General features: G+C 39.0%; 1 protein-coding gene across 1 annotated transcript in view; it reads right to left on the bottom strand.

Moving 5' to 3' along the window:
• The window catches only part of LOC127574370 (exostosin-1-like), a 105322-nt gene that overhangs the window by 37289 nt on the left and 40077 nt on the right, over positions 1 to 27956 (bottom strand). The window lies entirely within an intron of this gene.

Here is a 27956-nt window from a genome sequence, read left to right on the forward strand (position 1 = left end):
CTTTTCAAAATTCATTTTTTTTTGCATGTTGCAAAGCCAGTTTTTAGTGCCCATTCCTAGCCCTCCTAAGTAACTCGGTAGGAAATAATAGCCAGAAGTTAAGTGTCAATTATTTTGGTCTGAGACTGACTGGATATCTGCAAACTGGGCGAGAATGGGAGAGTTTCTTCCCTAGAAGAATATTATCAAGGCAGATGAGCATTTATTGGTGCCCATTTCCAAGTTTTGTCTAAAATCGCAGACCAGCAAGCAGGAGTATTCGCAGACATTTTTAACTTCTCTCTGCTCCAATTTGAGCTGACTTTAAAACAACCACCATCATTCTGGTGCTAAAGAAAAATAAGGTAACGTGCCTTAATGACAACCACCTCACGGCTCTGACATCCACAATGAAGTGCTTCAAGAGGCTGGTCGTGGCACACATCAATCAACCTACCAGACAACCTTGACTAACTGAAATTCACATACTGCCAAACAGGTCCACAGCGTACGCATCTCCCTGGCCCTACAGTCATCTCTGGAACATCTGGATAACAAAAGACACCTATGTCAGACTCCTTTTTATTGACTATAGCTCTGCTTACAACACCATAATTCCAAACAAACTTATCTCTAAACTCCTAGACCTAGGACTCTGCACCCCTTTGCAACTGGATCCATGACTTCCCGACCAACAGTCCACAATCAGGAAGGATAGGCAACAATACCTTCTCCACAATTAGTACTGAGGTGGAAATGGTTGAGAGCTTCAAGTTCCTAGGTATAAACATCAACAATTTGTCCTGAACCAACCACTTGGATGCAATGGCCATGAAAGCACACCAATACCTCTGCTTCCTCAAAAGGCTAAGGAAACTTGGCATGTCCCCAATGACTCTTACCAACTTTTTGTTAACAGGTGCATCATAGAAAGCATCCTATCCAGATGCATCACAGCTTGGATGCAGAGCAACTACTCTGAACAAGATCGCAAGAAATTGCAGGGAGTTGTGAACACAACCCACACCTTCACACAGACCAGCCCCCCCTCCATTGACTCTGTCTACACTTCCTGCTGCCTTAGGAAAGCAGCCAACATAATCAAGGACCCCTCTCTTCTCCCCTCTCCCATCAGGCAGAAGGTAAAATCTTGAGAGCATGTACCACCAGGCTCCAAGGACAGCTTCTATCCCACTGTTATCAGACTTTTCAATGGACCCCTCATAAGCTAGATGATCAACTCTTGATCTCCCAGTCGAGCCCATCGTGGCCCTTGCATTATATTTGTCTACCTACACTGCATTTTCTCTGTAACTGTAACACAACATTCTGCATTGTGTTTTATTTAAAAACTACCTCAATGTACTTATGTATGGCATGATGTCTCTGGATGGCATGCAAGCAAAAGTTTTTCACTGCATCTCAGGTGACAATAACGAACCAATACCAATAAAGTGAATTTAAATGCAATAACTGCCATAGTGCAACTTGAAATTCATTTTCTGAAACTACTTCAGGCTCTGGGTCACTAATCCAGCGAAACAAATCACTATACTTCTGATCCTTAAATTGAGTAACGCTGTAGTCTCCAGAATTTGTTCAACAAGCCTACCCAATGAATAGCCAAGCAATACTGAACAAGGTGCCAATTCAATCTTTGATCTGCGCTAAGTTAGCATATGTTAGCTACAGGTGTGGTAGAGATGTGATATTTAGTGCGGAGGATTAAGTTAGATTTGCCTGTCATTAAGATTACTTCATAAATTATGGTATATTAAACCCAACTGCTGGTTCTTTTAAGAAGCAAATGGTAAAATTCTGCAAATTCCTGAGTTTTTCTCACAGCTTTTTCTCTCACAGAGGTGATCAAGGACAGCAAGGCAGTGAATGTACACTGAAAAAAAACACTTTTGAAGACCCCTTCACCTGTGACTCTTCAGTTAACTTGTGCTCTCGACTTATCCAACAGCAGCCTACTCGGTTCAGTCTTGTTATTACTCCTGACCTACAAAAGCTTTCACATCTCAAATGGAAAAAAAAAATGCATTGGGAGCAGATGATATCCCACTGAATTTCTCTAATTCAGCAATAAAGTGCTTCAGTCACAAATTTACCACCTCATTGTTAATATTTCAAAAGAGGAAATACATTGGGGGATTTCAGAGATATCATAATCATAACTATCATCAAGAAAGTACTCAAGTCCAAAGGTGCTGACTAGAAAGGAGTTTTGCTGCTGGCAGGCATTAGGAAAGTCATTGCCAGGGTTTTCCTCAACCACCTTTTGGTAGCACTCCAAATTGCAGCATGGATTCTATCCATTGAGGAGGAATAGCAGTCACAATCTTCATTGCATGACAAGATCAATGGATGTAGCAGCACCAACCACAGTACATGTCTACTTCCATTTGACTAAAGTCTTTGACTCCAGCTGGGAAGATAACCACAGTGTGGCACATCAGTCGAAATCTGAATTTGTTTACGGAAACTGGCAAGAACTAATTTGAAACAATAAAAAGACCCTTTTGCACATTACCTCTACAGCCTAACAAAAAAGGTATCATTTTATAGAAAGGCACAGAACTTTATCCAGCACAAATGCTATCAACTATTAAATCATGCCAAAAATGATATTAATCATACAAGTTCAAGTTTCCATGATACAAAATTTACATTCAGAAATTGTGTACTGGTTAAAAATGGAGTGAACTGCAGAATCAGCGCCAATTTCTTAATTTTATGAAAAGAATGCAAAATTGAAATGACCTTTTGTTCATAGCTTGAACAGTTAGCAGTGAGATAAGCACAAATGGTCTGAATATCACTGCATTGTTAATGATTCCTTTCTGGTCCTATTGCCAATTTTGAATTGCAGCAACGTCAATTTAAGTGTTGCTATATATAACTTTTCCAGAAGATAGACAAGAATGAACATCATTAGATAAAATAAAAAAAATCAACTGCACATAGAAAAATCTGAACCTGTAAATGGTTTTCCAACTGTTATTTATGTTCCTGTTTGGGAACAGTAAGCCACAAATATGAAGCTAAAGACTTGCACAGAGGTATATTAATGTGACACTAAAAGGTGCTGATATGAAGCTTAAGAGTTTTAAGAAGCCTTTCAAAATACTATCCCAAATTGAGGGAAATTTCTCAAATAAAACCTTGGGATAGTGTAGTGGAGAAAGCCAACTCTGGAAATTTAGAGACTTTATATTAAGATGTACATTCTGCTTAACTGCAAACATTTTTTTGTTTTAAGTGCACAACTGATAGATCTTTAAATCAAAAGAGGAAATAAATGACATTGGTTTATTGGTAGTCAACAAACCAACCAAACTATCAATTAACTAAAAGCTCTTAACAGTCACTCTTCTCTCTGCCCACCACAATCCCTAGCCATTCCACTACACTGTTCAAACTGGAATATGCTTCCACTTCCTCCTCCAATCTTACTCTCTTCTACCAAGGCAGTGAAAAATAGAAGTATTGTACTTGCATTCCTTACTTTCAATGACTTAGCCAGGAGAGTTTGTTTTCCAGTCAACAACAAAACACTATTTGAACCACTTGATGCCTTGACCTTCATTCTCTCCAATTTCAAATGCCAAGTAGTAATAGCTTGCTTAAACAAGAAAAAGTTGCTTCCACAACTGTGCAGCAATATTCCCCACCCCCACCCAGAGATTGTGAAATGTTATGAAGCTAAATAGTACAATGATAGTAATATCATCCAGTTTTATTACTTTGTTGGTATTGTAAACTAACCAGATACCGTATATAACAAGACTTCCAAGTCCTGCCACCACAAAATAAAAATTACTAATTACTAACATTACTATTCAAGTGTAATTAGTAGCCCAAGGCTCTGTTTTTCAAAGAATGTTCAACTGATAACCAGTTCAAATCTTAGGTATTAAAATAGTTTGGAGGATCCAGACCTATTAGGAAAATAAATTACACCAACAGAACTAATTAGATAAGGTAAGATATCTTTTAGTCACATGTACATCGAAACACACAGCGAAATGCATCTTTTCTTGCGTAGAGTGTTCTGGGGGCAGCCTGCAAGTGTCGCCACGCTTCCAGCGCCAACATTGCATGCCCACAACTTGCTAACCCATACGTCTTTGGAATGTGGGAGGAAACCAGAGCACCCGGAGGAAACCCACGCAGCCATGGGGAGAACATACAAACTCCTTACAGACAGCAGCTGGAATTGAATCCGGGTCACTGGCACTGTAATAGCGTTACGCTAACCGCTACACTACTATGCAGTTGTCATTTGTTTTAATTCTTTAATTAAGTGTGTTACGTGCTGGGATCTTTAACCATATTAATGACATGAATGCGAAATGTAGGGAGTATGATTGATAAGTTTGCAGATGACAAAAAATTAATGGTGTTGTGCAGAGTGAGGAAGGTTATTTAGACTACAGCAGGATATAGATCAGATGGAAACTTGGGCAGAATCTTGGCAGAAGGAATTTAATCCCAACAAGCAAGATGAGATGGATTTTGGGAAGTCAAATAGGGGTGGGATGTATACAGTAAATGGTATGGCATTAAGAAATGTTAATGAGCAGAGACACCTCGGGGTCCAAGTCCATAGTTCCTTGAAAGTGGGAAGAAAAGTTGATAGAAAGCACACATCATGATTACTTTCATAAGCAGAGGCATAGAATACAAACGTTGGGACTAAGTGTTGTGGAGTCTAATTTTAGCCTCAGCTGTTATATAATGGCTGTAGGTCATGTTGTCATTGCCAATAAAATGGCTTAATATGATAGAAAAAACATCCTGTAGGAACACATCTCCACTTATAATGCAGGATTCAATGGGAAAAGGGGTTACAGCATTACAGAAAATAGTGATAGGCAATTTTCTAGGAACACAACCTCTCTAACACAGGGGTTGCTGTACCTTCGTATGCACATACCAAATGATTTTTACAAACAGGTGGATAGTATTCACAGCAAAACTTTGATTGTTAAATATTGGAGTCAAATTCAAAGTTTATAGTTGACTCAGAATTTTTACATTTTTGCAGGGTTTTTTTTAAGGTAGAGAGAAGGCAAAGAAAACTGTTTTTATCTTAAAAATCAGACACAGATGCAATAGAGCAACTTTTTAAGTTGCTGTATAATGCCACACAAGTTATGAAGTATCAGTTACTGGCACAACATAACTTGGTTTGAATTTGCATAAAGGCCAATGTCATACCACCTGATAGACCACCTGCCTGGACGCAAATGAAGTTTAATTATGTTGCACAACTAATTCTTTACATGGTGGTATCTAGGTTCTGTTTCTCTACACAGCATGTTTCCCATTGAATGGAATGCTTTGGGATCTAGTTTGAAAGTTCAGAGATTTCTGGCATTCATGGGCTAATTGTATTCCATGAAGTGATTAAAACAAACTTGGCTATTAATTTTGGAGAGAAGTGCATGCCATTGCAGATTACTAACTTCACTTGCAATGTAGGCTGGCCTCACTAAAACTTTTGTCACCATAACGGAATGCTGAGAATGAACACAGCCAATAGTTGGGAATGGGGGAGGGTAGGAAGGTGACTGGAGGAGAGGGAAATCTGCTTGGAACTGTTAATGGCATCACAACCAATACACACTGGACAACACTCCTGATTGATAATGGATAATTCTGACTTGTGATTGAGTACTTTTTTAAAAAAAATGATTTGCTAGATGAAAGTTACCAAGTTTTGAATTCAGCAGAGTGTCTAATTTTTTTTTCCAGTTAATGCAAGTTTAAGCTCTACTTCTCAGAGCTTCTAAATCAATCACTAATGAAATGGCTAGAAATTTTCAAGAATGGACTGGGATGAATGCAAGTGTTTTTTCTCAACACAACCCTTTTTCTTCCTCAGCACTACCACCTGACAAATGATTGAAGGGGAAAGTTTACATGAGATTGTGTTGGCTGAATCCATTCTCTTCCACTTTTGACTTAAGTGGTTTCAAATTTTAGTTGCAAGGTTTTTGTTTATTTTCTGTATTTGATGATTTACCTTAAACCAAACAGACATTGACAGTAATGAATGGTAGGGCCCTATGGAGTATTGAGGAACCTTGAAGATGGCAAGGCAGTTGGATAGGGTGGTGTAGAAGACATATGGGATGCATGATTTCATTAGCCAGGACAGAGAATATAAGAATTAGGATTGCAGTGGTACAACTTCACAAAACAATGGCGAGGCTATAGCTGGAGTACTGTGTGTAGTTCTGGTCACTACACTGCGATGGAGGTGCAGCTTCACCAGGATGTTGCTTGGGATGGAGTGTTTCACATACAAGGAGAGATTAGATAGGTTGGGCTTGTTTTCGCTGGAGCAAAGGAAGCTCAGGGAAGACCTGACAGAGGTGCACAAGACGAGGAGCACAGACAAGCTGGATAGTGAGAACTTTTCCCCACAGCAGAGATGTCTAAAACCAGAAGGCACAGAGGAGCAGTAAGAAGGATGTGATCAAGCTAGAGGGTGCAAAAAAGATTCGGAGGAATGCTGCCTGCACTGGAGAGCTCGAGTTATATGGGGAGATTGGATAAGCGGGGAAATGTTTTCCCTGGAGCAAAAGAGGTTGAGGAGTAAACTTAGAGAGGTTTATAAAATTATGAGGGGCATAGATAAGGTAGACAGTCTTTTTCCAAGGGGAGGGGGAGACTAAAACTACAGGGCAAAAATGTAAGGCAAGGGGATCTGAGGGGCTAGTTTTTCCACACAGAGGGTGGTGGCTACATTGAACAAGCGGTAAAGGCAGGTGAAATTACAACTTCTAAAAGACATTTGGAAAGTACATGGATAGGAAAGGTTTAGAGGGATATGGGATTAGCTTAGATAAGCATCTTGATTAGCATGATAAATTGGGCCAAAGTGCCTGCTTCTATGCTGTAAAACTAGGAATCTAGTAGTGAGTAGGAAATATTTTATTTATATATACCTTTTACATTGACTTTCAACATCATATATTCCCAAGTCAGGTACAGCCTGTGCTGGGTACAGAGCAAAGTTCCAGTTTAGCACCAAATTCACTGCCACTCTGTATGAATGTTATTTTTTTTGTTTCCATGGATCACAAAGGCTTTCCAGGCCAAATAAAGGGTTGAAAGTTTTCAACTTTCCTATTCATTTGCACAAATCTCCATTTGCTAATGTTCACGCCCTGGTGTTATCCACTAAAGCACAAACGGTACTATGCAACACTTTCCAGCCATGATTTAGGAGTAAAATTCCTTTTGTTTTCTGTTTTCTCAAACTATTATCAATTCAATAACCATGAAAGTGACTCGCTTTTAACCAGATGAAGAAGCTGTTTTGCAAGCATTAAGGTGTTGTTGTACAGACAAGGCATTAAGCAGACCTCCATTGTGGCTCTGTTCTATTTCCACCTTGGTTTACCCTAGCTAATGCAGTTACCCACGCCTGGTAGTGCTTTTGGGTTATTGAAATGTTCTCCTACACCCCTTCAAGGTTTTCTCCTGTTTTTGAAGATATTGACATCCACATACTTCTCTTTATATGTAACAGATTTGTCTGATACTATTCACAACTGATGGTTGTCAGTAGTGATCAGGAATAGAGGTCTTCTGTTTTAATGATTGTGATGGTCCCGAATCTCCTGTAAATGCACTGAAGGATACTGGAAAAATTTGAGGATGGATAAAGGATTACTTGGAAAGGCAGAGACTAATTGGAGACAGCCAACATGGCTTTGTTGTGGGCAGATCCTGTTTGACCAATTTGATTGACTGAATTCTTTGAAGATGTAATAAAGCCTATCGATGAAGACAAGGACTTTAGACAAGGTCTCATGTGGAAGACTGGTTCAAAAGGTTAGGGCCCATGGGATCCAGGTCAATTTGGCTAACTGGATCCAATATTTCACGGAGGTGGTTGTGAGAGGATATGATTGACTTATATAAAATTGAGGGATGATGGATAAGGTAGACTGCAGAAAACCTTTCCCCATATCAGAGGTAGATAAAACTAGAGGTCATCGGTTTAGGGTAAGGGGAAAGAGATTCACAGGAGATGTGGGGCACCTTCTTCACCCAGAGTGTGGTATGCAAGTAGAATGCAGTTTTTAGAGAATGGCTGAATCTGGGTTGCTGAGAGCATTTAAGGAATGTCCAGATGAACACTGGAATTGTTTGGGCATAAACAACTAAAGACCAAGTACTAGGAAATAGGATTAATATGGAAGGGTGTCCAGTGGTTGGTGTGGACAAGTTGGGCTGAATGGCCTGTTACTACACTGTATGATTCTATGCAATGGGCTGTTTATTCAGTGTAAACCACACATTTTGGTCTGTCTGGCTTGGGTGTAGGAGCTTTGCTTTTCAGTAAGTCAGCAACTTAGGGAAAAATGCCTTTAAAAAAAATTGAGCTGTCCTCTTGAGAATGGTTGATGAGAAATTTGAGTAAAATATTGAACTGTCACAAGAGCATAATACCAAGTTTCATTAAGTGGGTGGGGATAGACAAGGCTCATGCAAAACAAACAAATTTTGTCAATTGAGTTGGCAGTCACAGCTGAGTTCCTCCTGTGCCCTCTCGAGTCTGAGGACATATGAACAGACAATCTCAGCACACCGTTGCCATGCTCTTCATCTGCAAGGCATTTTTTTCTGATGCACAAGGCTTGTAGATTAAGGAAGGGTTTAGGAAGTGGGAATATCGGGGAAAGAATGGGATTTGGAGGATCAAGGCTCACGAGAGAATGCTGGTGTAAAAGGGGTTCAGCCCAAGGGATTACTTTAGGGAACTAGTATAAGAGCTTGCCGTGGCTACTGCAGCTTCCCACAATGTAGTGCAGAGAAAATGCCTCGCAGATGAAGAGCGCCGTAGCACTGCACTCTGAAATGTCTGTTCACAAGCCTTCAGACGAGAGGCTGCGGCAAAGGAGGGACTTGACTATGACTCCCAACCCAATTGGCACAGTGACTCATATCCAAGTCTTATTGCCCCACAGTACCGGGTGTTAAAAAATAAAAATTGACAAAATTTGTTGTTTCTTTAGCATTTTGTGTATTTATTTATTCCACCCATCCCACAAATTCCACAAGAGCAAATTTTATTGTACATGTCAAATTTTTGGATAGTGATGTGAATTCTGTAAGGGTGAATTTCCACAACCCAAACGACCATAATGTGGGGATTGCCTGTATATGCATTTAGACTTTCAAAGAAGGACCTTCATACTATAACCTCAAAAGGGAAAATAAAATGGTAATCTTGTATTTATCTAGGGCCATCTGAGTTTTCTAACTGATTTACACTGAACAAATTACATTGAACTGATATGATTAGATAGCTGAACATGGATTTGCATAAAGTGCAGTTGCACAAATATCAGTGAACCCGTATTGTGTAGTGTTGATTGAGAAATAATGACAAATAACAATGTTGATATAGATCCTGAGGGTTCTATTATAAATCATGAACTGGGTCACATTTACTCTGAACCAATGTCTACCAGGTTCCCCTGTTGAACAGTCTAGAAACATCTCACAGCACTCAGAAGTTAACAAGTACTAGTCAGTTGGCTCATTTTAAGATTTAAAAAAAAATCAAGTGGCTCAGCTCCCAAAGCAATCTAAAACAAGTGCAACAATACTTTCAGAATGGCTAGAAACAAGATATTGCTAATTCTTTTTTCTCTCCTGTCATCCACCACATTACTAAAGGTAATATAAATAGGAAACATCAAAAGCAGAATTTTTGTAAAATAATAGTAGTTACTGGGCAGATTATATGTTGTAGATCAGGCAGCAGTATGCAGGAAACATCTTCAAGGAACTGTGGATCATGGTGTATCCTGTCAGATGGTCCCCCCAACAGACTACCAATGTCATTTGCCAGAATTGCTTCATTACTAGGAGGTTCCAAATATGTAATAAGACTTTGTCTGGCTGCTGCTGAGAAAGGCCTTTCCTGTCAAATCCTTCAAAAGCAGCTGGAGTTTCAGTGCCACAACACAATGCCTTAAAGGTGTCTGGAGTGGGGATGAGACTGTCTTTCATCCCCATCTGGAATTTATGCTTACTAAGGATGCCTGGGAAGGGAAATGCGATGCAGTAGTCTTTGTCAAGGTTCACACAAATAGCTACATAAAACAGGACTCTGTACTCCACATGTTGTTCACAGGGACACACACGAAGATGATCATCAACTGCTCTAGTTCTCAACCTGGTGAAATATGCATTTTGGTCTGCCTGACACCTCGTCTTCCAGTGAAGAGCTATCTAGAAATGAATGTTGCAAACTGAGACACTCCATGATCCAGGTCTATTTCTTGTTTGCTCCCGCAACACCTCCATGAATAAAGGCTACAGTTTAAGGCTACTGCACACCAAAGGGCTGGAACTTGAATAAAAACCTCTTGGCATGTTTGGTCATGAAATGTGAGAAATAAAATTGATGTCATGCAGAAGTTATTTAAATCTTGTACGTAAATGAAATGATTTGTACTATGACACATTACAGCATTAGCAAATATTACAAGGTGCATTTTTGCTGAAATGCATGCCATAAATTCCCAGCACAGTATGCTTTCCAACATTGCAGGCTCTTAAAAGCATCAAATCAGCTTACTAGAGAAAAACATTCATACTTTAAATAGATGTTCCCGAACTTTGATTCAGCATTTCACCTGACTTTAAAAAAAAACTCAGCTTTTGAACAAAATAGTGTCAGCAGAACATTCTTTCCAGCAGCAAAGATGGGAATAGCCTTATGTAGACAAAACAAAATCAACAAATCTTTGCTTTCAAAATAATCCTCCTCCTTTGGGCAGTTCCAAGTGCCATTATTTTGTTACACTGTACATACTCCATGTTGCACCACATGAAACACCAACTCCAAGACACTTGAAGACAGACTTTGGTATTATTAGGAGACAAAGTTCATGTCTAGCATAGAAATGAAAAAAAAACTGCAGATGCTGGAAATCTGAAACAGAAACAGAACATGCTGGAACCACTCAGCAGATCAGGCAGCATCCTTGGAGAGAGAGTTAACAGAGAAACGTTCTGGCAAAGGGTCAACATCTCTTTCCAGAAATGCTATCTGATCTGCTGAATGTCTCCAGCAACTTGTGTTTTTATTTCACATCTAACACTATTTTAATATATTACTGGTGTCATTGGCAAAGCCAGCATTAATTATCAGTTCATAAATGCACTTGCTGTTTGGGAACTCTCAAGGTATGGCTGCAGAAACACATACTACAGTACTAATATGTGAAATTCTAGGATTTATACCAATGATAAAAGATGATACATTTCCAAGTTAGGATGATGTGCAACTCTGGAGGTCGAACTTGCATTCTTATGCTCCGCAGCTGCAGCTTAGCGGATGAGTAGTTCCAGATAAGCAGAAACTGTTGTGCTGTGCATCTCAGTTCCAGTTTTGGTTTATTTTCCACACTCTTCTCTATTCTCATTTAACTTCCTTTAATTTCACCTCCACCAGGCAGATCAGCTGCAAATAACAAGTCTTCATCACCCTCCCCCAGCAGCAATGCCATCTGTGTAATTCAGTCTCTGTCCTACTTGATATTCTCTTAGTTCTCTCCACTCGTCTCCTTTCTCTGCAACCTAAAGCATGTTTTCTATTTTCGACTTCTGTAATGCCAATATGTAGGTAAGCTCAACTGTAGATATTCTGCAAATCATCTGAAATTAACAAGCTACCTCAAACCCATAGTGGAAGCCAATCACTTATTACTGCAAGCTTGTTTTGGCAAACCACAAGGTTCTTCATGAATGGCATGAGGCTCAAGTAGAGAGTCTACACATTTAAATGGAATTTCATGTGGAGAACTGAGGTCATGTATTTTGACAAGAGAAATCAAAAGGCAGATTACCTAAATGGAGAGAGACTGCAAGTGAAAGTACAGAGGAATCCAGATGAATTAGTGCATGAATCACAAAAGCTAAAAGGCAGGTCCAACAAGTAGTTAAGGCAGCAAACGGTACCTTGAACTCCACTGCAAAAGGGTGGGATTTTAGAAATATGGAGAATAATGCAATTGTTCAGGATGCTTGTGAGGTCTCACCTAGAATCCTGCAAATAGTTATGATCCCTTTAGCTAAGGAAGTGGTAATGTTGGAGACAGTACAAAGGAGATTCACCAAGCTACTTCCTGGAATGAGAGGCTTGTTCGACCAAGAGACACCAAGTAGCTTGGGTCTGTATTCCTTGGAGTTTAGAAGAATGAGGGGTTGACCTTATTCAAACATTAAAGACCCTAAGGGGGCTTGACAGGTAGATATTGGGATGTTTTCACCAATGGGAAAGTTGCAAACAAGGGGACATAACTACCAGAAAAAGGGATGGCCATTTAAGACCGAGGCATGTAGAAACTTCTTGCAGAGGGTGGTAAACCTCAGCCCCAGCAGGTGATGGAAGCTGGATCATTAGAAGTACTGAAGGACAAATATTTGATAGATTGAAGAAGAGGGATATGGAGAAATGGCACACAAGAGTCAAGCCCAGCATAGACCAGCCACGAACATATTAAACGGGGGAGGCTTGATGGGCCGAATGGTCTACTCTTGCACCTGTTGTGTTCACTCTTCTGCATTGCACAAATGGAACCCTCAGTTACTAAGAGAATAATTTGAACATTTTACTGGAACAAATCCAAATGAGTACACACCAAAGTACCCAAACAGAGCCTCAGAATTAAATGTTTAGAACCCAGGATCAAACAGAAACAACATGTTGAGTACTGCATTTCTGCAGCAATTCTCTAACAGGTTTACACCTTGGTCACAATTAGAGACAATGCTAAGGATAGCCCAAAAGAAAAGAGATGATTCCTAATTCCACTGCTAATGAAATGGGTAACCACTCTGCTGTGCATGCATGTGACTGATGTAACATGCATAATTTATATAGAACTATTCGCTATATTTATCTGGAAATATTACCTTGATTCAATGGGAAGCTTAAAGTTCAAGAGCTACACAGACAGTTTTCTGTATATATGGCATTGTATCCTTTAATAAGACTATTTGCTGTAGGACAAATACCACTACTCCATTTCCACCTGCAGATGTTGTGCTGTTAATATTTTGTTATACCAAAGTATAGACCACATTATTCATGGAACATCAGTATGTTTTATTTTCAGAATCAATTCACCATTACTACCGACCAGGAATGAAATTAAAGCAATACTCCAGGTTTCTACTCCTGCTATAAATTACCCCATGTTGTTCTGCTATATTTTTTGTTTTTTTCAAAAGACATTTGTGCTCACAGGTTTAAAAAAAGGTACAATTAGCAAATGGAGAACCTTTTCCTGAAATGACATGGAAAAGAAAGCAACAGAGAGCAAACCTCAATTTTCATTTCACATAGAATAGAGAGTATCTCAGCTATGCAAAAGGTCATGATAGTGATTGCATTCGGTAATACTGGCACAGAGGACAGGCAACACCAATTGGTTCACATTACAGGCTGTCCCTGGGTAATGAATGGGTTCAGTTTTTACAGATGCCTGTAAGTTGGAAAATACACAAAAATAACTTTACGGTATCCATACCTGCACAGTATTGGCATCAAAAGCACATAAGATCAATAAGAACAGTTACTAAAAGTGGAGGAAAGAGAGGAAACCAATTTTACCGTTCCTAGGAATGAAAGCACGCACGTACGTCAGACATTTGAATTTAATTATATGGGAGCTCGATCGTATGTGTGGGGTTGGGGGGGGGGGGGGGGGGGGGGGCGGGTCCCCATAAATTGGGCATTCGTAACCCAATGAAGTCCAGTACAGCGAATTTTAGCAAATGCCAAAATGGTAGCACTTAAGTATTCATGTTATGTTTACACAATTTCAAGGGATATGGTGCAGGTACAGTAAAACTATAAAACAGATTAATATAGTAAAAGTTACACAGAGGAAAGCTTAGTTTTAGCTAAATTCACACCGGTGTTGATATTGTAAGTGGGGTCTGGATCCAAGTGACACCGTTACTATGTTACTTACACAGCAAGCAAGTGGTTCAGCATTTTTAAAGTAGAAATCTCAGAGCTCAACCTCACAAACTGCTCATTTTGTCAAAACTTATTCCCATGCCTTCTGAACAAAGTTAATTCCCATATTTCCCCTTGTTAAGAATGCAACAGATAGGAGCAGAATTAGAGCACAAACCCACTTCACTCAAAAATATTAGGGTTCCTATTCTTTGAACAGAAAAAGTGCAATGAATGCTGTACTGCAGATATTAGGCAGCATCGTGGAGAGAAAAAAGTTAACATTTTAGGTCATATTCCTTCCAAGAACTGGAAGTGGTTATAAGTAGAGGCAGCAATAGCAAGCTGGGAGAAGAAGTGGAAAGGAGCAAGAAATAAGATCTACAAGAGGAAGATTTAGTGAGAAAAAGGATGATGGTGCAAGTTAATAAGGGACAAAGAAAAGATGGGTCTGACAGTGGTGCAAATAGGAGGAACAGCTTTATTATCTGAAATTGTTGAACTCAAGGTCGTACCTGGAAGGCTGTAATATGGCAAACTGACAAATGCAGTGCTGTTCCTTGTGGTTAAAATTAGCCTTACTGAAATGCTGCAAGAGGTAGAGGACAGATACACTTAAGCCAAATGCAGTCACCCACTTTGCAATTTGTTTCCCCTTTGGAGGCGCAACATGAAAAGCGAACATAGTACAGTCAAAACGATGCAAGCGTAGCCGTTTCACGCAGGAGTGGTTGGAGTCTTGAACAATGGGGAAAAAAGTAAAACAGCATGTAAAACATCTATTCTACAATTATCCCCAAATTCTCCTCCCCTTACAACTGTATTTAGTCACACAGCACAAAAGATGCAAGTACGACTGGTGAAACAGCCTCTCAGCATTTACATCATCAAGCCTTCTCAATCTTATGTTTCCATGAAATCACTTCTCACACTTCTAGACTGTAGGGAATATCACTATCCCAAGTTTGTAAATTGATCGACAAAGTGAATGAACTAGTAATTAGCCAGTGGTTTACAGGGAATTTAGTGTTGAAATGTCGCCACCCTTATAAGGTAGGAAATATGGCAGCCAATTTGGACACAGTTAAGGTTTCAAAAACAGCATTATGATAACGGTTCTTCATTCTGTGTTGCTGAGGGGTAAATCTTGACCAGCACACCAGAAGACCTCTCCTATTCCAATGGGATCTTTTTATACCCGAAGAGTCAGACAGGACCACAGTTTACCACCCTTCCTAAAAGATAGCTCAGCAGAAAGTGGAATACTCCCTTAATTTCCTCTTAAATTGAGTCTAGATTACCTGCTCAATTTCTTGAATCCACAACTTTGACACAGCAATCGTCATGCTACCAATAAGCCAAGTATATTACTACTATGACTTACTCTGCATTTTCTGAAGCATTGCTGTCTAACTCAATGCATCTTTCCAATATATAATTTAATCTATTGGGACCTTTTCTGAAGATGCAAGAGGAGGTATTGAATTATTATATATATAGGCAGTCAGATTAAAATAAAATATATACACACCTCAATTAAGTCCCCCCTCAGCCTTCTATTCCCAAACAATTTATGGTAGGTCAAACAAGTGCCAATGATACAAGGTAGCCATGATGTGGTCTTATCAAAATGCTCGTTTAACCTGCGTTCAGCGCAACACACCACCTCGTTTAAGAGTGAAGTCAGCATTAGGAAAAGCCATCTACAATTGAGAACGAGGTTGGAAATTACATCCCCACTTAGGGGTCTGCGTGTAAAGTTGTGGCTAGCATGTGTCTTAATGTCCACTCCTAACAGGGTTCACAGAGCAGAATTATTGATTTTCAACTCGTATTTAAAGGGATAGCCACTTTTTTTTTGTTAAATTGCTGCAAAGAATATAGCTGAAACACAACAGGATGACATTTCAACAACTGTAATACTTAATTTGCTAAATCTGAGGTCTTGCACTGGAAAGTGCAATTTTGCAGCACCTTATGAGCCACCAAGAAAACAACCACTTCTTGGTTGTGGACGTCTTGCTAGGTCTGAAATGGGAGGACAATGAGACCAAGCAGAGTAGCAGCTGCTGCTTTAAAGAGGACATGTGGACAGGCTTCCATCCCCACTGCAGGTACAGGATCTCTCCTCCACCAAGACCTCCAATGTTACATCCAGTATTCAGCAAGTAGGACCAAAAATCATGTGCTAAATTACAACTTTCCAATAAGTTCCACTTGTACGGTGGTACTACATTATTCATATAAGTGGGTGCCAAATTAATCTAAACCTGAATTAACTTCTGTGTAAATAATCTAAAGCTGACACAAAGCAAATTCACAATTTTGATGAAGGGATTGTACAAGTAATTAACTGAATCATTTAGCAAATGGTCATGAGATATCTTGGATTTTATTTTTTTTATTTTGTCTGATGCCCAATTGATTTTGAGCAAAAATTTACTTATTGGGCAAAATGTTTCTTGCAAAGATTAGCAAGGATTGAAGCCATCTTATAAATGAAATGCACTGCCACAATCACCAAGCCTTGATTCTGATTGAATGAGTGTGACATCAAAATCTACACCTATCACTAGGAAATGAAATGCGGGTGGGGAAAACAAACAGTTGACTTTGGGTTATATGGAAAGGTCAAATTCAATTGCCTTCTCAGTTAAATCATTCAAAAATAAGATAATACTTTGATTGTTACACGTACAAAGACCCAATATGCAAGAAATGCTTATTAATGTTAGAGATCACAAACATGCAAAAAATTTAAGCCATTCTTTTAAATTTCTACAACTAGGTTTCCCAAAATAATTGCAGACATATTTCATGAGTAACGAATAAAATCAAGTAGAACTGTCCCTTTAAAGTTCGCAATCCTATCTGAATATCTCCTAAACAATAGTGTTAATGCAATTCATTAGGGTAGTCCACCATAGAACTGGGATTTGCTGACTGATGCAGATAAATTGATTGAAGTCTTGTTAGAATACCATATCCTGAACAAATGATCAGTGTACAACAGACAAAGACTCCATACTGACAAATGTCAACTGAGGATATAATAAAGTGCTTACCAAATGTACAATGATGCCTCCTGAATTACAGTTCCTAGAAAAGTCTGTATCACCATTTTCCATAATACAAAGTTGCAACGTTTGTAAATACGTTAAGAAACTAGAGTTGAAAAGAAAGTTTACTTCCCCATCATCTCCACACCCCACCCAACATGAATTGTGAGAGAGCAAATTTTATCCCATATCTCAAATTTTGGGTTAGTGATCTGTGAATTCCGTAAAGGGGCAATTTCCATTTCCCAAACAATGGCAAAAGCAGGGGCCACCTGTAAGCTCAGCAGTAGCAAAGTGTAACAAAAGTCTTCAATGCAAACAACCATAGTTGCTTTTTCAACTACCTTCCATGAACATTGCACAGTAAAATAAATTTGAAGATAAGAAGCACATCCATGATCTTGGGTTGTTTTATCAGCAGGTCTGGCAATAAGTGCTCAGTATGCTATGCTTTATGCTGGAGAAGTAAAATGAGACCCAGTTAAATGCACAGCTATAGATGAGTGCTTTAATCACCTCAAGGTTCTCCAGTTGAGAAATAATACTATTTTTATATGCATTGAGAAACAATAATTAAGTAGATTACTCTCTCAATATTTTATCAATAAATTATTGCAAATTTGACTTAAATGACTAATGTTGAGTCCAAAGTGTGCTGTTAAAATTTCAAATCAAGGTAAATTCTGCATCAATTTCATCTTTTAAGATCTAACACAGATAGCTTTAGATGATAAAGTAAAAATCCCCATTCTTCACAGTTCCATTAGTCATGACAAAACTCTAACCATTAAAACTCATTTTAAAGTTACAATGTAGCTTCTCACTGCTCTGGTTTTTTGCAACATGGCATCTAAACAAATATAGTACAAAATTCTCAAGAAGATACTAAAATGAAAATTAACATCAAGTGATTAATGCCAACTGAATGACAGTTAAATTTTTCATTGATCTGGTTTCAAAAAAAAGGGTACAATTTTAGTCACTGCCTGGCAAGTGTTGCTTTAACTTGTGTGGAAAGACAAGACTTGAACTGAGCAATGAGCACCTGTGATAGGTATTCAAGGCTGTTTGCAAGACTAGCTTCCTTTGGGACAAGATGTTTGTGGGCATGGGATGGGAAGGGATGATTTGGCATTAAAATATCAGATGGCTGGATTACTGGAAATGAAATCAACAGTGCTCAGCTTTTTAGGGAAAGGCCCAGATTCACGACCCAAATCACTTGAGGCCTATTTGTGTGAAAATCTCAGTTTAACCACACATGGCCAAACACTGACATTTTTTGTCATGTATATGAAGACAAATGCTAAAATTTACTAACAGCCTAGTTTCTGCTTGCATTTCTACAAAACTAATAATAGCTTCCTTATTTAAAATGCACAGGGAATTTTCTCTTGTGGTTTGTGCATTTGACAGCATAAAAGCTAAAGACTATATGCAATTTATCAGCCTGAAGGCTCAGAAGCATTTTGCTTTTTATATCAAGTAGCCCAAATACCCACTGTTTTACAAATTAAGTTAAACTTTAATTATTAACCAATGAGAATTTCCCTTTTCCACCACAGCTCTGCACTGGGTTACATTTTTTGGTAACTCCATTTTATTGAAAAAAAACACCATTTTGTTTAATATTTCATTAGAAGCTACTGAAAAACCTGAACTTTCAAAATTTGTTTACCTGTTATATTGTACCCTCTTACTATAAAGTCCAAGTCTTCAAAACTCACAGGTTATGCTTAATTGTAAAATCAGTAGAGTAAGTCACGTAGGTTGACAGAAGGGTTAGGAGTCACCAAATATGCATGGAACTACTACTGTTTTAACTAAAATTAAACACTTCACCCCAGCAGAGCACAAGCAAACTTGCAGATCCATATGGATGTTCAGGATGCTTATTTTGGAAATAGATGAAGTTTATTTTCATAACTGTGGAAAGTTTCCCTGGACTCTTTCTTGATGCATGTAAAAAGTATACTTGCAGTGGCTGATTGGGAGGCTCTTCCCATCCCATGTAAATTCTCAATAAAAGCATGTGCACTGTGCCCCAGAACAACACACATCAGACAAGGCTTTCTCAAGCTAGCCAGGCAGCTAATGCAATTGCCTAAATTTGGGAATAGAGGAAATAGGCAGAAGGAATCCATGGTCTATCTTAATTCTCTCCACTCTCCTTGCAAATTTCATAAACGTAGTTGTATCTTAGATAATTAGCTTGAGATGTTAAAAGTTTGGCATGCTCTGCAGTGCTTGCAAAGCACAAGCACACCTTATGCACATAGAAAGGTAGTTCCAGGACTTGAGGCATCTGTATTGCATTGCGGTGCGTCAATAGCTTTATCAATAAAACATGCAATTGTCAGATGGCTCAAGTCGGACTGACTCTTGGGATGTCAGCCTTTTGGATGCCATCAGCAACGTCTGAGTTCTCCATACAGCCAGTCAATAAATCTACACAAGGTAAGAGGCCTTCTGTTGCAAGATGAAGACATGACAGCATCCCAGAAACCTTGTGCACCTGCATTAATCTCTTTATGACTGCAAATTTGGAACAGAAGCCTTTGCAACTTACAATTACTCCTAGATACCTTGGAGATGGATAGTTTCAATATGACCTCCAACTCAATGTTTAGAATGAGGTGACTATGGAGGTGGGTAATGCACTAGTTGTCATCGTGCACATAATTTGATCATTTATGGAATGTTTCCCACAGATTGTGAGGCAGCATATGTAACCCCACTGTCTGAGAGGAGAATGTGAGGGGGAAAAAATCTACTAGCCTGACATCAGGAATAGGGAAAATGCTGGAATCTATGATTAAGGAAATGGTAACAGAACACTTAGAAAATTAAAAGGAATGGGCAGATTCAACATGGATTTATAAAAGGAAAATCATGTTTGATGCTGTGACTAGAAAAGACGAGGGAGAAAACAATGGATGTGGTAATTTTAGATATTCAGAACACCTTGATATGCTACACAAGAGTTTATTAAACAAAATTAGGCTGCATGGGATGGTGGTGGTGGTGAGAGTATCCAACACTTTGTTAATGATTGAGAGTAGATTGCTCGAGCTGTAATTATCCAAATTGCATTTGTCCTTTTTTGTAAACAGGACATAACTGGGCAATTTTCTAAATTGTCGGGTAGGTCTCTGTGCTTTAACTGTTCTAGGACAGTATGGCTAAAGGCATAGCTAATTGTGGAAACCAAGTTTTCTGTAGTAGAGCTCTGATGTCGTCCATTCCTATATCTAGTGGTATCAGCAGTTACTTGATACCTTGTGGTGAATTAGCATTGCTGAAGTCTGGTTTCTGTGATGGTGGGAATCTTGTGAGGAGGTAGAGATGGTTCAACTATAACAGGCACCCATGGTTAGAAAATCATCCAAACACTGAAAATCTTGGTCAACTGCACTTTGAACACCCCATATACATGTGCCTGCAATGAATATTAAACAGTACAGGTCTGTGCAAAATAAAAATCAAATGTCATTTTAGGTTGTGATAGACAACAGCAAATGTGGCAAATTGCTACAGTAACTAAGCAAGCATCAGAGGGTCAATTTTTAAGTCATGTTGCATTCAACCAGAAAAATACAAAGTCTATCCAACAAAATTTAAATCCATTTTTTTCCAGTTGGAGTGAATTCAATGACATTTAGAGAAATGCAGTCACAGGGATAGATTGGGTATCTTAACATCTGATACTCCACATTGGATTCAGTCAATAGAAAGAATGTAGTTTTGGTAAAGAACTTCATAATCCTTTTACAAAGAAACATCTAAATTCATTCTCTCAAAATTTACCATCAGACATTCCTTCTGGTTGATTTCTGGTCATTTGATAATCCTTGCTATTCTGCTGCTATACTCCAGGGTTCTAAAATTACTGTTTACTTTTCTACATTGTGTTGGAAAATATCTACCGTTTTAATTTGGTGCTATTTCTTTTTATATAGAAATGTAACCCAAGCCCATTGGCCAATTCACATGGGAAATGGACATTTGACGTTTAGTTTTACAGATACAACAGATTTTGTGACTGCATGCATGTGGGTGCAAGGTCTTCACCATCCAAGATCTTTTATATATATGCTAATATTTTTCAATTTGGTGTGCTGTTTTAAAATGAAGTAAGAACTTTAATCCAAAATTCTTTGATAAAGTTTTTGAAAAAAGATCAAATGTTAAGAAAACTCCACTTAATCAATACGAATAACACTGATAAAACAAAATGTGATCCGTAATTGAAAAATCCAGATTGATTTGAAAATAAAGGCACCTGCTAAAATACATGCATTTTTCTTCTGCATTGATATTAACAGCATGTTGTTTTACGCAGTTTGAACTATTAATTGTGCACCACATTAAAATAAACTCTATTAGGCATAAAATGACTGCATTAGACTGCAAAATAGATGGGAGAGGAAACACAAAATGCTATAATTGGCTATTGCCAAGCTGCAAAATCCCTCCCCTAACAGTTTTCAAATTTTGATTGATAATTTGCCTGAAATTTGACATAGTCACACCATGCTATCTTTGATGCTGGAGGAAGAATTCAGATTTCAGTGGTGCTCCATAGTTTTATTTTCATTGAATTATAATACTACCCACCCTGGCATCAACTGGAAGATGCATCTTTTACTGGCTGAGATTAACTTCAAGAATAAACAACTTGCACAGTGCTGACCATTGGCTCTTCACCTCTGGCTTCTTGCCAACTATAGAAGACAGAAGCTTTAATTTTATAAAGCAGCATAAAAAAGTTCTGGAGGAACTCAGTGGATCAGGCAGTATCTGTAAAGGCAAAGGGATAGGTGATGTTTTAGGTCAAGAACCTGCACCCGGATCGAGAGTGTAGAGGGAAGATAGCCAGTATAAGAGGTGAGAGGGAGGGGTGAGACAGGGACTGGCAGGTCAAAGTGGTCGAAGAGCAGTAGAAACCACAGAAGGGGAGCAGTGAGAGGGAATCACAGGAAATCATTCTTCCTCTCTTCAATAGGAATTCTGAGTCCCTTTTGACAAAATGAATCCTGTTACTGAAACTACCAGCACTGAAGCAACCAGAAACGCTAGGGATACACTAACTTAACTGAATTCCTTTTAATACTGCCATCCATGCATCTACAAGTGCAAAAACATTACAGTCATAGCTCAAGATACACTGTGCTTTGAAGTTTGTCTCCAGAGAGTGAAGCAACTAGTCTACCCAAATGAACAGGTGTAAAACACTGCTCTAAATTATTCAGATAAAGAGAAAAATGACTTGCATTTATATTGTGCCTTTCACAACCTTAGGATGTAGAAAAGTGCAATATGGTCAATCTGGTTTTGAACAATAGGCATCATTATGAAGTGCGGCAGTCAACTTCCACCTAATAAGGTTCCAAAAACAATGACGTATTTACTGGATCGCCTGCTTTCAATATTGACCGAGGGATAATTATCATCCAGGATACCTTGCTCTTTTTTTGAATGCCTTCAAATCTTTAACACTATGGGGGTCTTAATGATAATGTGATGTCACAACTTAACAGCATCACTTCCAGCAATGAATTATTTGCTCAGTGCTGTACTGGAGTGTCAGCTTAGACCTATTGCACTCAGCTTGGCAGTAAGATCTGAGCACAACCTTCAACTTAGTGGCAAGATTGCTGCCCACCAAGCCAGGTCTGGCATAATTATGAAACTTGAATGCTGGTTGAGATACCAAGTGGCTTCTTTTAAGTTAATAAATCAGAAAGCAGTTTGAGTTCTGCACACAGAAAAGGATCTCCAAGATCTGTGCACATCTTGTACAATTTTATGTGGTAAGCCCTTTCAATTTGTCCAGGTCACAATTATCAACATACTTCTTCCTGAGGAGTAGCGAAGCTATGGATAGGTAATGGGCCAAATCAATAATGTACCTTATTCCACAGCGTTTAATCAGGTCCATTTCATATTAATGTACCAAAGTGGTCATGTGGTTAAATAGTTTAATAATTTGACAATATTACACTGTTGTAAAGATGTTTAGAATATTTACTCTTGTCCCCAAGATTGAATTATTTCTCCATTTATCCATTTCCAACTGAAGAATAATTTTTTCAGATTAGTGCTAACATTCATTGAATTTAACAATCTGCACATCACTTCATGAGAAGCATCATATTTTTGGACAAAGGTTTAAATGCTATAACACAATCCCTTCACAAAATACAGATACTGCAGTATAAGAAATAGAACACATTATGACATTGTCAATGGCAGAGCAACAACTATAAGCTTAAGAGCAGTTTGTGTCCTTGGTGTTTTGGTAATCTTCAAGCCACCCCCCCCCCCCCCCCCCCCCCCAAAAGGAGGCAGCTGGGAGAGTGAGGGTGAATGAGGACAAAGGGTGGGGCAGTCAAATAGGGCCAGGAAACAACAAACCTCTGTAGGGCAAAGCTCAAGAAATTCAGGAATTTCAGCCATTTGTATATTAGGTGTTTTACCCTCAAATGCATAATGTGTGTGAGTGCATAATGGGGGGGGGGGGGGGGGGGGGGGAGGGAGGGGTGCACCATCTTGACTCAGTTTCTTCAGTCACTACCACACAAATAAAACTGGTTATTCACCATTAGATCTATAATTTGTAACGTAAATGTCAGAGTTTGGTATATAAACTTTCAGAACCCGTGTAGTGAGATTCTAGAGAGGCAGATAGGTTTTTCTTTAAATGAATTCTCCTTCAGGCAATGACACTACTGTAACAACTCACCTACTACCTTCAGACATGTTTAACCAAAAAGCAAGCAAATTTCAAAACAAATGAGTCCTGTCCTGTGACGGTCTTAACTGATCCATTTTCTGGAAAGGTACTACACTGGAGACAATTAAATCAAATGTTCTGCTTATGGATTTATGAAGTTGAAGGAATAGAAAAACAGTGCACCATTATATAATTTATACATTTCTTGGCTTCAAACACCAAGGTACAAGTAGAATTGGAGTTCCAAAAAGAGACATTTTTTTTTGGAATTTGTTCTTTGATCAGAGAACAGATTTTCTGCATTGACAGCTACTTGCAATGAATGGAAGTAGCTACAGCATTAGTTTAACTCGATTTTGCTTCCTTTTCACAGAATGTATTCTCATACATGTATGGACTGGCCCATTTTTCTTAAATGAAAAGGGGGAGGAGGCCAAATGCTTTGAACATAGAATTAAAGGATAACAGGTGCTAGAACATAGAACATTACAGCACAGTACAGGCCCTTCAGCACACCATGTTGTGCTGACATTTTATCCTGCTCCAAGATCGATCTAACCCTTCCCTCCCACATAGCCACATGAATGATAGAAAAACGGAGGGCTAAGAGTCTCTTAGATGTCCCTAATGTATCTGCCTCCACCACCTCTGCTGGCAGAGCATTCCATGCACCCACCCGTGTAAAAAGAAACTTGCCTCTGACATTCCCCCATACCTACCTTCCTCCAATTACCTTAAAATTATGCTCCCTCATGTTAGCCATTTTTGCTCTAGGGAAAAAGTCTCTGATTATCCACTCGATCTATGCCTCTTATCTCGTACACCTCTATCAAGTCACCTCTCATCTTCCTCCTCTCCAAAGAGGAAAGCCCTAGCTCACTCAACCTATCCTCATAAGACATACTTTCCAATCCAGGCAGCATCCTGGTAAATCTCCTCTGCACCCCCTCTAAATTTTCCACAGCCTTCCTATAATGAGGCAACTAGAACTGAACACAATACTCCAAGTGTGGTCTAACCAGAGTTCTATAGAGCTGCAACATCACCTCACAGCTCTTGAACTCAATACCCTGACTAATGAAGGCCAACACACCACACGCCTTCTTAACAACCCTATCGACCCGCGCTGCAACCTTGAGCGATCTATGGACATGGACCCCAAGATCCCTCTGTTCCTCCACACTGCTAAGAGTCCTGCCATTAACCTTGTATTCTGCCTTCAAATTCGGTCTTCAAGTATATCACTTCACACTTTTCTAGGTTGACCTCCATCTGCCACTTCTCAGCCCAGGTCTGCATTCTATCAATGTCCTGTTGTAACCTACAGCAACCTTCTCCACTATCCACACCACCACCAACCTTCGTGTCATTTGCAAACTTACTAACTCACCCTTCCACATCCTCATCCAAGTCATTTATAAAGATCACAAAGAGCAGGGGTCCCAGAACAAATCCCTGTGGAACACTGGTCACCAACCTCCAGGCAGAATACGCTCCATCTACTACCACCCTTTGTCTTCTATGGGCGAGCCAATTCTGAATCCACACAGCCAAGTTTCCCGACCTTCTGAATGAGCCTTCCATAAGGAATCTTATCAAACGTCTTACTAAAATCCACGTACGCCACATCCACTGCTCGACCTTCAATGTGCTTTGTCACATCCTCATAGAATTCAATCAGGCTCACGAGGTACGACCTGCCCCTCACAAAGCCGTGCTGACTGTCCCTAATCAGCCTATGCTTCTCCAAATGCCCATAAATCCTGTCTCTAAGAATCTTCTCCAGTAATTTGCCCACCATTGAAGAAAGACTTACTGGCCCGTAATTCCCAGCGTTATCCCTACTCCCTTTCTTGGGACAGCTGAGAAAGAAAGGGAGAGATTGATTTGGCCATCTTGTGTAATCTGCAACCTTTGTTCTGAGCTACTCACTGAATAAACACTGAGCCATTTAAACTTTTATTTACTTCAAGAAAGCATCAATACCAATCTTGTTACCACTTTGTTTTACCTACTGGACATGGAGCAAATACAGATTTTAGTTACATTTCTGGTAAGGTGAAACTTAATTAGTAGGGTCTGATTTGAAAATTTTAAGTGAAAATCAAAAAGAAAACTGCAAATGCAGGAAGTTTAACATAAAAACAAAATACTGGAAATACTTGGGTCAGGCCACATCTGTGTGAATAGAAAGAGCTAACGTTTCAGGTCAGAGACCCCTCATCAGAATTGGAAAGGAGCCAAAAGCAGTTTATTAAACAGCAGGGAGGGTGGGGAGAGAATGTCTCTGATGGGGTAAAACAAGGGTAACCATGGGGACAAGTTGTAAACAAGGATATCTGCTCAATGAATGTATAGGAGCAGTTAAGAGATCCCCTTCGGAGCTACAAAATGCAGAGCAGGTAAACATGTCTAGCAAATCAGGCTAGGCAAATGTCCTCCACCTCCAAGGGGGAAACCAAAAGAGCTGAGCCAATATCACAGATGGATAACTGATACAGACAAATAAAGTTACCTGAAGTACCTTGAAAATTCTAAGTTCTTACACATGAAATAGTTATTGAACATACTCGCACCATTTCAATTATACACAGCAGGCACTGAAATCCTTGACTCATAAATAAAACTTGTCCGTTTCAATTTTTTTTTCAAATTTCTGAAGATCTTTGTTACCTTCAAATAATTTCTCTGGCACTGAAAGACATGACATCTGTGCACTTCAGCTTCGAATTATAATTTAACTCAACATCACTTTTCATATTCTCAATCCAATCTTTGTCCCTCTCTCAATTTTACTTTTGCAAAGCTTGCCATGATTAAAGATATTCAACTTTACTCTTCCTGGTTATAAGATGATTGCTTGGGAAGCTACACTTATTTGCTTTTACAGTTCCTAGATCTTCTGGGGTGAAGAGGGGAGGGAGGCAGGTGGTGGCAGTGTGGAGGGGCAGCATTTGCCCAAATAGTTTGAAAATCAGAGTTCCCATACAAAATTCCATAAACAAATCCATGGGAAAATATACTGACTGGGTAGCTGCAAATGCTATCAGCAAATCCTGCTCCCAAATATCCTTACTCGATGTGGTCTATAACTAGACCTGGGATTTGCCTGGAATTTATTTAATGTACGATTACTCATTCTATAACATCTTGCATTACCTTAAGAGGTTTGTTATTAGAGCACAACCTGGCAATTCACCACTCTATATCCAATGAGAACTTCAACTTTAGCAACCACTCTGAACGAAGGATGACTTGTTTCTACCCCAGTTCTGATGCGCAGCAAATGTTTGTGTGCAAGTTTTCACAGTGAGGTTGCCATTGTACACAGTAGAATTATCTTGGTCCAATACATATACACGTCCCAGAAAGTGCAAAAAGAATAGCCATGGAATTATTTGAACTTGTTGTCAGGTAATTCCAGTCTCCTGAATTATTAGTATGCTATAGTATCCTTAAACAAAATCCAGAGTAATCTATTTTTTAAAGCAGTCTCAAAATACCATTACAAAAAATATTCTCAGAACAAAGCTGTGCGCTAAAACACTTCTGAATTTTTACAAAGAAAGTAATGCCGTAATATGCCATGAATGAAGAATTCTGCACTCGATGCAATACTAATCTGAAGCAGTTTGAGAGAACAGCACAGCTAAGGAATTCTTTTGTCCCCTGAAGCAAACGAAGGGGGTGATAAAATTCACTCTCCTGCCTTTCCTGCATGCCATTATAAAGGAACCCATGGGATACAAGCTTCAGGGCATTCTTTAGTTCCAACACAATTATATAGAGGGAAAAAATCAGAAATTGTTAAGTACACGCCTGATTAATACAAAATACTCATGCATTGCTCCCATTTATAATTTAATGCAATAAGTCATATATATGATGACATGTCTTAATCAAAGGATTAAAATTCAGCAGAAGTAATTCATCAAGAATTTTCTATCAACTTACCCAGGAGCTTTTCCCCTCTCTGCTCCCAATCCCAAAATTTTAAAGATTTTCCACATTCAAGTGGTATTTTGGTCACTGCCTTTTATTTTAGAAAGGTTAATAAACAGAAATTTCTGCTTCTTCCTCCAAGAGGGAATTAGTATTAGGATCTTTTAATTCAGCAAGTGTTGATATTAGACTTGAATTCAACAAGGAATATTAAATTCTGTGCAAACTGTAC

The sequence above is a fragment of the Pristis pectinata genome, chromosome 9 (assembly GCF_009764475.1).
Source record: "Pristis pectinata isolate sPriPec2 chromosome 9, sPriPec2.1.pri, whole genome shotgun sequence".
NCBI lineage: Eukaryota > Metazoa > Chordata > Chondrichthyes > Rhinopristiformes > Pristidae > Pristis > Pristis pectinata.